The sequence below is a fragment of the Arachis ipaensis genome, chromosome B6 (assembly GCF_059453495.1).
Source record: "Arachis ipaensis isolate K30076 ecotype BB chromosome B6, ASM5945349v1, whole genome shotgun sequence".
In the NCBI taxonomy this organism is placed as follows: Eukaryota; Viridiplantae; Streptophyta; class Magnoliopsida; order Fabales; family Fabaceae; genus Arachis; species Arachis ipaensis.
In genome coordinates, this window is record NC_142441.1 from 36,774,858 (window position 1) to 36,783,909 (window position 9,052).

Consider the following 9,052-nt stretch of genomic DNA (forward strand, 5'->3'; position numbering starts at 1 on the left):
TCTTAGCTAAATTCTTGCAAATCTGTGACACTGTCAAGACCAATGGGGTTGACCCTGAAGTCTATAGACTTATGCTTTTTCCTTTTGCTGTAAGAGACAGAGCTAGGACATGGTTGGATTCACAACCTAAAGAAAGCCTGAACTCTTGGAAAAAGCTAGTCAATGCCTTCTTGGCAAAATTCTTTCCACCTCAAAAATTGAGCAAGCTTAGAGTAGAAGTCCAAACCTTCAGACAGAAGGATGGTGAGTCCCTCTATGAAGCTTGGGAAAGATACAAGCAATTGATCAGAAGGTGCCCTTTTGACATGCTTTCAGAATGGAGCATCATAGGAATCTTCTATGATGGTCTGTCTGAACTATCTAAGATGTCATTGGATAGCTCTACTGGAGGATCTCTTCATCTGAAGAAGACGCCTGCAGAAGCTTAAGAACTCATTGAAATGGTTGCAAATAACCAATTCATGTACACCTCTGAAAGGAATCCTGTGAATAATGGGACAGCTCAGAAGAAAGGAGTTCTTGAGATTGATACTCTAAATGCCATATTGGCTCAGAATAAAATATTGACCCAACAAGTCAATATAATTTCTCAGAGTCTATCTAGAATGCAAGCAGCAACAGGCAGTACTAAGGAAGCTTCCTCTGAAGAAGAAGCTTATGATCCTGAGAACCCAGCAATGGAAGAGGTGAATTACATGGGAGAACCCTATGGAAACACCTATAATCCTTCATGGAGAAATCATCCAAATCTCTCATGGAAGGATCAACAGAGACCTCAACAAGGTTTCAACAACAATAATGGTGGAAGAAACAGGTTTAGCAATAGCAAGCCTTTTCCATCATCTTCTCAGCAACAAACAGAGAATTCTAAGCAGAGCCACTCTGACTTAGCAACCATTGTCTCTGATTTAATCAAAACCACTCAAAGTTTTATGATTGAAACAAGGTCCTCCATTAGAAATTTGGAGGCACAATTGGGTCAGCTGAGTAAGAAAATTACTGAACTACCTCCTAGTACTCTCCCAAGCAATACAGAAGAGAATCCAAAGAGAGAGTGTAAGGCCATAACCACGTCTCACATGGCCAAATCTGGAGAGGAGGAAGAGGCAGTGATCTCCACTGAGGAATACCTCAATGGACGTCCACTGGCCTCCATGGAGTTCCTTGATGAGGAACCATGGGAATCTGAGGCTCACACTGAGACCATAAAGATTCCATTAAATTTACTTCTGCCATTCATAAGCTCTGATGAGTATTCTTCCTCTGAAGAGGATGAAGATGTCACTGAAGAGCAAGTTGCTAAGTACCTTGGAGCAATCATGAAGCTAAATGCCAAGTTATTTGGTAATGAGACTTGGGAGAATGAACCTCCATTGCTCATCAAAGAACTGGATGACTTGACTAGGCAGAGATTACCTCAAAAGAGACAGGACCCTGGAAAGTTCTCAATCCCTTGTACCATAGGCACCATGACCTTTGAGAAGGCTCTATGTGACCTAGGGTCAAGCATAAACCTTATGCCTCTCTCTGTAATGGAGAAGCTAGGGATCATTGAGGTACAAGCTGCAAGAATCTCACTGGAGATGGTAGACAATTCAAAGAAATAGGCTTATGGACTTGTAGAGGATGTCTTGGTAAAGGTTGAAGACCATTACATCCCTTCTGACTTCATAGTCTTAGAGACTGGGAAGTGTATGGATGAATCCATCATCCTTGGCAGACCTTTCCTAGCCACAGCAAAGCTGTGATTGATGTTGACAGATGAGAATTGATCATTCAAGTGAAAGAAGACTCCCTTGTGTTTAAAGCTCAAGTATATCCCTCTGTCGCCATGGAGAGGAAGCATGAAGAGCTTCTCTCAATACAGAGTCAAACAGAGCCCTCACAGTCAAACTCTAAGTTTGGTGTTGGGAGGCCACAACCAAACTTTAAGTTTGGTGTTAAACCCTGGTGCACGAAATTGTAATCTCAGGTAACGGCGCCAAAAACTCTGTACGCACGTCTTAATAAATCGCTTTTCATTCACAACTTCGATACAACTAACCAGCAAGTGCACTGGGTCGTCCAAGTAATAAATCTTACGTGAGTAAGGGTCGATCCCACGGAGATTGTCGGCTTGAAGCAAGCTATGGTCACCTTGTAAATCTCAGTCAGGTGGATAATAATTGATTATGGAGTTTTCGAAATTAATAATAAATAAACAGAAAATAAAGATAGAGATACTTATGTAAATCATTGGTGAGAATTTCAGATAAGCGTATAGAGATGCATTCGTTCCTCTGAACTTCTGCTTTCCTGCTGTCTTCATCCAATCAATCCTACTCCTTTCCATGGATGGCTTTATGTAAGGACATCGCCAATGTCAAAGGCTACTTTTCATCCTCTCTGGAAAATGGTCCGATGCGCTGTCACTGCATGGCTAATCATCTGGAGGCATCACCGTGGTCAATGGTTGCAACCTATCCTCTTGTGAAAATGGTCCAAATGCTCTGTCATAGCACGGCTAATCATCTGAGGTTCTCGATCATACTGGAATAGGATTCACCCTCCTTTTGCGTCTGTCACTACGCCCAGCACTCGCGAGTTTGAAGTTCTTTACAATCATTCAATCCCAGAATCCTACTCGGAATACCACAGACAAGGTTTAGACTTTCCGGATTCTCATGAATGCCGCCATCAATCTAGTTTATACCATGAAGATTCTGATTAAGAGATCCAAGAGATAATCATTCAATCGAAGGTAGAACGGAAGTGGTTGTCAGGCACGCGTTCATAGGGAATGATGATGATTGTCACGTTCATCACATTTATGTTGAAGTACGAATGAATATCTTAGAAGCGGAATAAGTTGAATTGAATAGAAAAACAGTAGTACTTTGCATTGATTCATGAGGAACAGCAGAGCTCCACACCTTAATCTATGGAGTGCACAAACTCTACCGTTTGAAAATACATAAGTGAAAGGTTCAGGCATGGCCGAATGGCCAGCCCCCATGATCTAAGAACCAGATGTCCCAAGATGTCAAATACAATAGTAAAAAGTCCTATTTATACTAAACTAGCTACTAGGGTTTACAGAAGTAAGTAATTGATGCATAAATCCACTTCCGGGGCCCACTTGGTGTGTGCTTGGGCTGAGCTTGAAGTTTCCACGTGGAGAGGTCATTCTTGGAGTTGAACGCCAGTTTGTAACGTATTTCTGGCGTTCAACTCTGGCTTGTAACGTGTTTCTGGTGTTTAACTCCAGACAGCAGTGTAGAACTGGCGTTCAACACCCTTTTACGTCATCTAAACTCGGCCAAAGTATAGATTATTATATATTTCTGGAAAGCCCGGGATGTCTACTTTCCAAGGAAATTGGAAGCGTGCCATTTTGAGTTTTGTAGCTCCAGAAAATCCACTTTGAGTGTAGGGAGGTCAGAATCCAACAGCATCAGCAGTCCTTCTTCTACCTCTGAATCTGATTTTTGCTCAAGTCCCTCAATTTCAGCCAGAAAATACCTAAAATCACAGAAAAACACACAAACTCATAGTAAAGTCCAGAAATGTGAATTTAACATAAAAACTAATAAAAACATCCCTAAAAGTAATTAGATTCTACTAAAAATATACTAAAAACAATGCCAAAAAGTGTATAAATTATCCGCTCATCACAACACCAAACTTAAATTGTTGCTTGTCCCCAAGCAACTGAAAATTAAATAGGATAAAAAGAAGAGAATATACTATAAATTCCAAACTATCAATGAAACATAGCTTCAATCAGATGAGCGGGACTTGTAGCTTTTTGCCTCTTGAATAGTTTTGGCATCTCACTTTATCCATTGAGGTTCAGAATGATTGGCATCTATAGGAACTCAGAGTTCAGATAGTGTTATTGATTCTCCTAGTTCAGTATGTTGATTCTTGAACACAGCTATTTTATGAGTCTTGGCCGTGGCCCTAAGCACTTTGTTTTCCAGTATTACCACCGGATACATAAATGCCACAGACACATAATTGGGTGAACCTTTTCAGATTGTGACTCAGCTTTGCTAAAGTCCCCAATTAGAGGTGTCCAGGGTTCTTAAGCACACTCTTCTTTTGCTTTGGACCTTGACTTTAACCGCTCAGTCTCAAGTTTTCACTTGACACCTTCACGCCACAAGCACATGGTTAGGGACAGCTTGGTTTAGCCGCTTAGGCCAGGATTTTATTCCTTTAGGCCCTTCTATCCACTGATGCTCAAAGCCTTGGGATCCTTTTTATTACCCTTGCCTTTTGGTTTTAAGGGCTATTGGCTTTTTGCTCTTGCCTCTTGGTTTTAAGAGCTTTGGCTTTTTCTGCTTGCTTTTTCTCTTTTTTTTTTCGCCATTTTTTTCTATTTTTTTTTTCTACAAGCTTTTGTATTCACTGCTTTTTCTTGCTTCAAGAATCGTTTTTATGATTTTTCAGATTATCAAATAACATGTCTCCTTGTCATCATTCTTTCAAGAGCCAACATATTTAACATTCTTAAACAACAACTTCAAAATACATATGCATTGTTCAAGCATTCATTCAGAAAACAAGAAGCATTGTCACCACATCAACATAATTAAACTAAGTTCAAGGATAAATTCGAAACTCATGTACTTCTTGTTCTTTTCAATTAAAACATTTTTCATTTAAGAGAGGTGATGGATTCATAGGACATTCATAACTTTAAGACAAAGTTACTAAATACTAATGATCATGTAATAAGACACTAACATAGATAAGCACTTAGCATATAGAAAATGAAAAACAGAGAATGCAAGAACAAGGAATGAGTCCACCTTAGTGATGGTGGCGTTTCCTTCTTGAGGAACCAATGATGTCCTTGAGCTCTTCTATGTCTATTCCTTGTCTTTGTTGCTCCTCCCTCATTGCTTTTTTATCTTCTCTAATTTCATGAAGGATGATGGAGTGCTCTTGATGTTCCACCCTTAATTGTCCCATGTTGGAACTTAATTCTCCTAGGGAGGTGTTGATTTGCTCCCAATAGTTTTGTGGAGGAAGATGCATTTGAGGCATCTCCGGGATCTCATAGTGATGAGCTTCATGTGTCTCTTGAGCTCCATGAATAGGCTCTCTTGCTTGCTCCATCCTTTTCTTAGTGATGGGTTTGTCTTCCTCAATGGGAATGTCTCCTTCTATGAAAGCTCCAACTGAGTAACATAGATGGCAAATAAGATGAGGAAAAGCTAGCCTTGCCATGGGGGAGGACTTTTTGGCTATTTTGTAGAGTTCAAGGGAGATAACTTCATGAACTTCTACTTCCTCACCAGTCATGACGCTATGAATCATGATGGCCCGATCCACAGTAACTTCAGATAGGTTGCTAGTGGGGATGATGGAGCGTTAGATGAACTCTAACCATCCTCTAGCCATAGGCTTGAGGTCCAGTCTTCTTAGTTAAACCGACTTGCCTTTGGAGTCAATCTTCCATTGAGCTCCTTCCACACATATGTCCATGAGGACTTGGTCCAACCTTTGAATAAAGTTGACCCTTCTAGTGTAGGGGCGTGCATCTCGTTGCATCATGGGCAAGTTAAACGCCAACCTCACGTTTTCCGAACTAAAATCTAAGTATTTCCCCCGAACCATGGTGAGATAATTCTTTGGGTTCGGGTTCTTACTTTGATCATGGTTCCTTGTGATCCATGCATTAGCATAGAACTCTTGAACCATTAAAATTCTGACTTGTTAGATGGAGTTTGTTAGAACTTCCCAACCTCTTCTATGGATCTCATGTCGGATCTCCGGATACTCATTTCTCTTGAGTTTGAAAGGGACCTCGGGGATCACCTTCTTCTTGGCCACAACATCATAGAAGTGGTCTTGATGAGCTTTGGAGATGAATCTTTCCATCTCCCATGACTCGGAGGTGGAAGCTTTTGTCTTTCCTTTCCCTTTTCTAGAGGATTCTCCGGTCTTGGGTGCTATCAATGGTAATGGAAAAAAAAAAAAGCTTATGCTTTTACCACACCAAACTTAGAATATTGCTCGCCCTCGAGCAAGAGAAGAAAGAATAGATGAAGAAGAAGAAGAAAATATGGAGGAGAGGAGGGAGAGGTGTATTCGGCCAAGAAGGGGAAGAGAGGGTTGTGTTGTGTGAAAATGAAGAAGAATGGAGGGCTTTATATAGGGAAGGGAGGGGGGTTAAGGTTCGGCCATATGGGTGGGTTTGGGTGGGAAATTGATTTTGAATTTTGAAGGTAGGTGGAGTTTATGAGGTAGGTTTATGGGGAAGAGTGGATGATGTGAGTGGTGAAGTGGTGAAGGGAAGAGAGATTGAGGTGATTGGTGAAGAATTTTGGGGAAGAGTGTTTATCGGGAAGAGAGGATGAACATTGAGAAGAGGGAAGAGAGTGAGTGGTGGTAGGTGGGGATCCTGTGGGGTTCACAGATGCTGAGATGATCCTGTGGGGTCCACAAATCCTGAGGTGTCAAGGAATTGCATCCCTGCACCAATTAGGCATGTAAAATGCCTTTGCATGCAATTCTGGCGTTTAAACGCCGAACTGATGCTTGTTTCTGGCGTTCAGCGCCAGCTCTTCTTCACTGTGCATTTCTGGCATCTGAACGCCAGGATGCTGCTTGTTTCTGGCGTTCAACGCCAGAAACATGCTTTGTTCTGTTATTGAACGCCAGACAGATGCTCCTTACTGGCGTTTAAACGCCAGTGAGATCCTCCTCCAGGGTGTGATTTTTCTTCTGCTGTTTTTGATTCTGTTTTCAACTTTTATATTTATTTTGTGACTCCACATGATCATGAACCTAATAAAACATGAAATAACAATAAATTAAAATTAGATAAATAAAAATTGGGTTGCCTCCCAACAAGCGCTTCTTTAATGTCAATAGCTTGACATTGGGCTCTCATTGAGCCTCACAGATGTTCAGAGCATTGTTGAGACTCCCCAACACCAAACTTAGAGTTTGGATATGGGAGTTCAACACCAAACTTAGAGTTTGGTTGTGGCCTCCCAACACCAAACTTAGAGTTTGACTGTGGGGGCTCTGGTTGACTCTGTTTTGATAGAAGCTTACTGTGCCTCTTTTCCATGTTTACAGAGGGATGTCCTTGAGTTTTAAACTCAAGGGAGTCCTCATTCAATTGAAGGACTAGTTCACCTCTGTCAACATCAATCACAGCTCTTGCTGTGGCTAGGAAGGGTCTTCCAAGGATGATGGATTCATCCTGATCCTTCCCAGTATCTAGGACTATGAAATCAGCAGGGATGTAAAGGCCTTCAACCTTTAGTAACACGTCCTCTACTTGTCCATAAGCCTGTTTTCTTGAATTGTCTGCCATCTCTAATGAGATTTTAGCAGCTTGTACCCCAAAGATTCCCAATTTCTTTATTACAGAGAGGGGCATGAGGTTTATCCCTGAACCAAGGTCACACAGAGCTTTTTCAAAGATCATGGTGCCTATGGTACAAGGTATTAGGAACTTTCCAGGATCCTGTTTCTTCTGAGGCAATGTCAGTTGATCCAGATCACTTAGTTCATTGGTGAACAAGGGAGGATCATCTTCCCAAGTCTCAATACCAAATAATTTGGCATTCAACTTCATGATTGCACCAAGGTACTTGGTAACTTGCTCCTTAGTAACATCCTCATTCTCTTCAGAAGAGGAATACTCATCAGAGCTCATGAATGGCATAAGGAGGTTTAATGGAATCTCTATGGTCTCTAGTTGAGTCTCAGATTCCTTTGGTTCCTCAGAGGGAAACTCCTTATTGATCACTGGACGTCCCAGGAGGTCTTCCTTACTGGGATTTACGTCCTCCCCTTCCTCTTTGGATTCGGCCATGATGGTTATATCAATGGCCTTGCACTCTCCTTTTGGATTTTCTTCTGTATTGCTTGGGAGAGTACTAGGAGGGATTTCAGTGACTCTTTTACTCAGCTGGCCCACTTGTGCTTCCAAATTTCTAATGGATGACCTTGTTTCATTCATGAAACTCACAGTGGCCTTAGATAGATTAGAGACTAAGTTTGCTAAATTAGAAGTATTTTGTTCAGAGTTCTCTGTCTGTTGCTGAGTGGATGATGGAAAAGGCTTGCTATTGCTAAACCTGTTTCTTCCACCATTATTAAAGCCTTGTTGAGGCTTTTGTTGATCCTTTCATGAGAGATTTGGGTGATTTCTCCATGAGGGATTATAGGTGTTTCCATATGGTTCACCCATGTAATTCACCTCTGCTATTGCAGGGTTCTCAGGATCATAAGCTTCTTCTTCAGAAGGTGCCTCTTGAGTACTGTTGGATGCAGCTTGCATTCCATTCAGACTCTGAGAAATCATATTGACTTGCTGAGTCAATATTTTGTTCTGAGCCAATATGGCATTCAGAGTATCAATTTCAAGAACTCCCTTCTTCTGAGGCGTCCCATTGCTCACAGGATTCCTCTCAGAAGTGTACATGAACTGGTTATTAGCAACCATGTCAATGAGTTCTTGAGCTTCTGCAGGCATTTTCTTTAGGTGAATGGATCCACCTGCAGAAGTATCCAATGACATCTTAGCTAATTCAGACAGACCATCATAGAATATATCCAGGATGGTCCATTCTGAAAGCATGTCAGAAGGACACTTTTTGGTCAGTTGCTTGTATCTCTCCCAAGCTTCATAGAGGGATTCACCTTCTTTCTGTCTGAAGGTTTGAACATCCACTCTAAGCTTGCTCAGATTTTGAGGAGGAAAGAACTTGGCTAAGAAAGTCGTGACCAGTTTATCCCAAGAGTTCAGGCTATCTTTGGGTTGAGAGTCCAACCACACTTTAGCTCTGTCTCTTATAGCAAAAGGGAAAAGCATGAGCCTGTAGACTTCAGGATCTACTCCATTAGTCTTAACAGTATCACAGATCTGCAAAAATTCAGTTAAGAACTGAAAAGGATCGTCAGATGGAAGTCCATGGAACTTGCAGTTCTACTGCATCAGAGAAACTAATTGAGGTTTCAGCTCAAAATTGTTTGCTCCAATGGTGGGGATGGAGATGCTTCTTCCATGTAAATTGGAATTAGGTGCAGTAAAGTCACCAAG

The 9,052-nt window shown here is 41.4% G+C and overlaps 2 non-coding genes across 2 annotated transcripts; one reads left to right on the top strand and one right to left on the bottom strand.

Moving 5' to 3' along the window:
* Positions 1-203: 203 nt before the first annotated feature.
* On the bottom strand, positions 204-311 carry LOC148555149 (small nucleolar RNA R71). Its single transcript, XR_015886918.1, has one exon. It is a non-coding gene; the product is annotated as a small nucleolar RNA R71 (small nucleolar RNA).
* An 8,273-nt stretch (positions 312-8,584) lies between these two features.
* LOC148555150 (small nucleolar RNA R71) lies at positions 8,585-8,692 on the top strand. The gene has a single exon (XR_015887224.1). It is a non-coding gene; the product is annotated as a small nucleolar RNA R71 (small nucleolar RNA).
* The last annotated feature ends 360 nt before the right edge of the window (positions 8,693-9,052 follow it).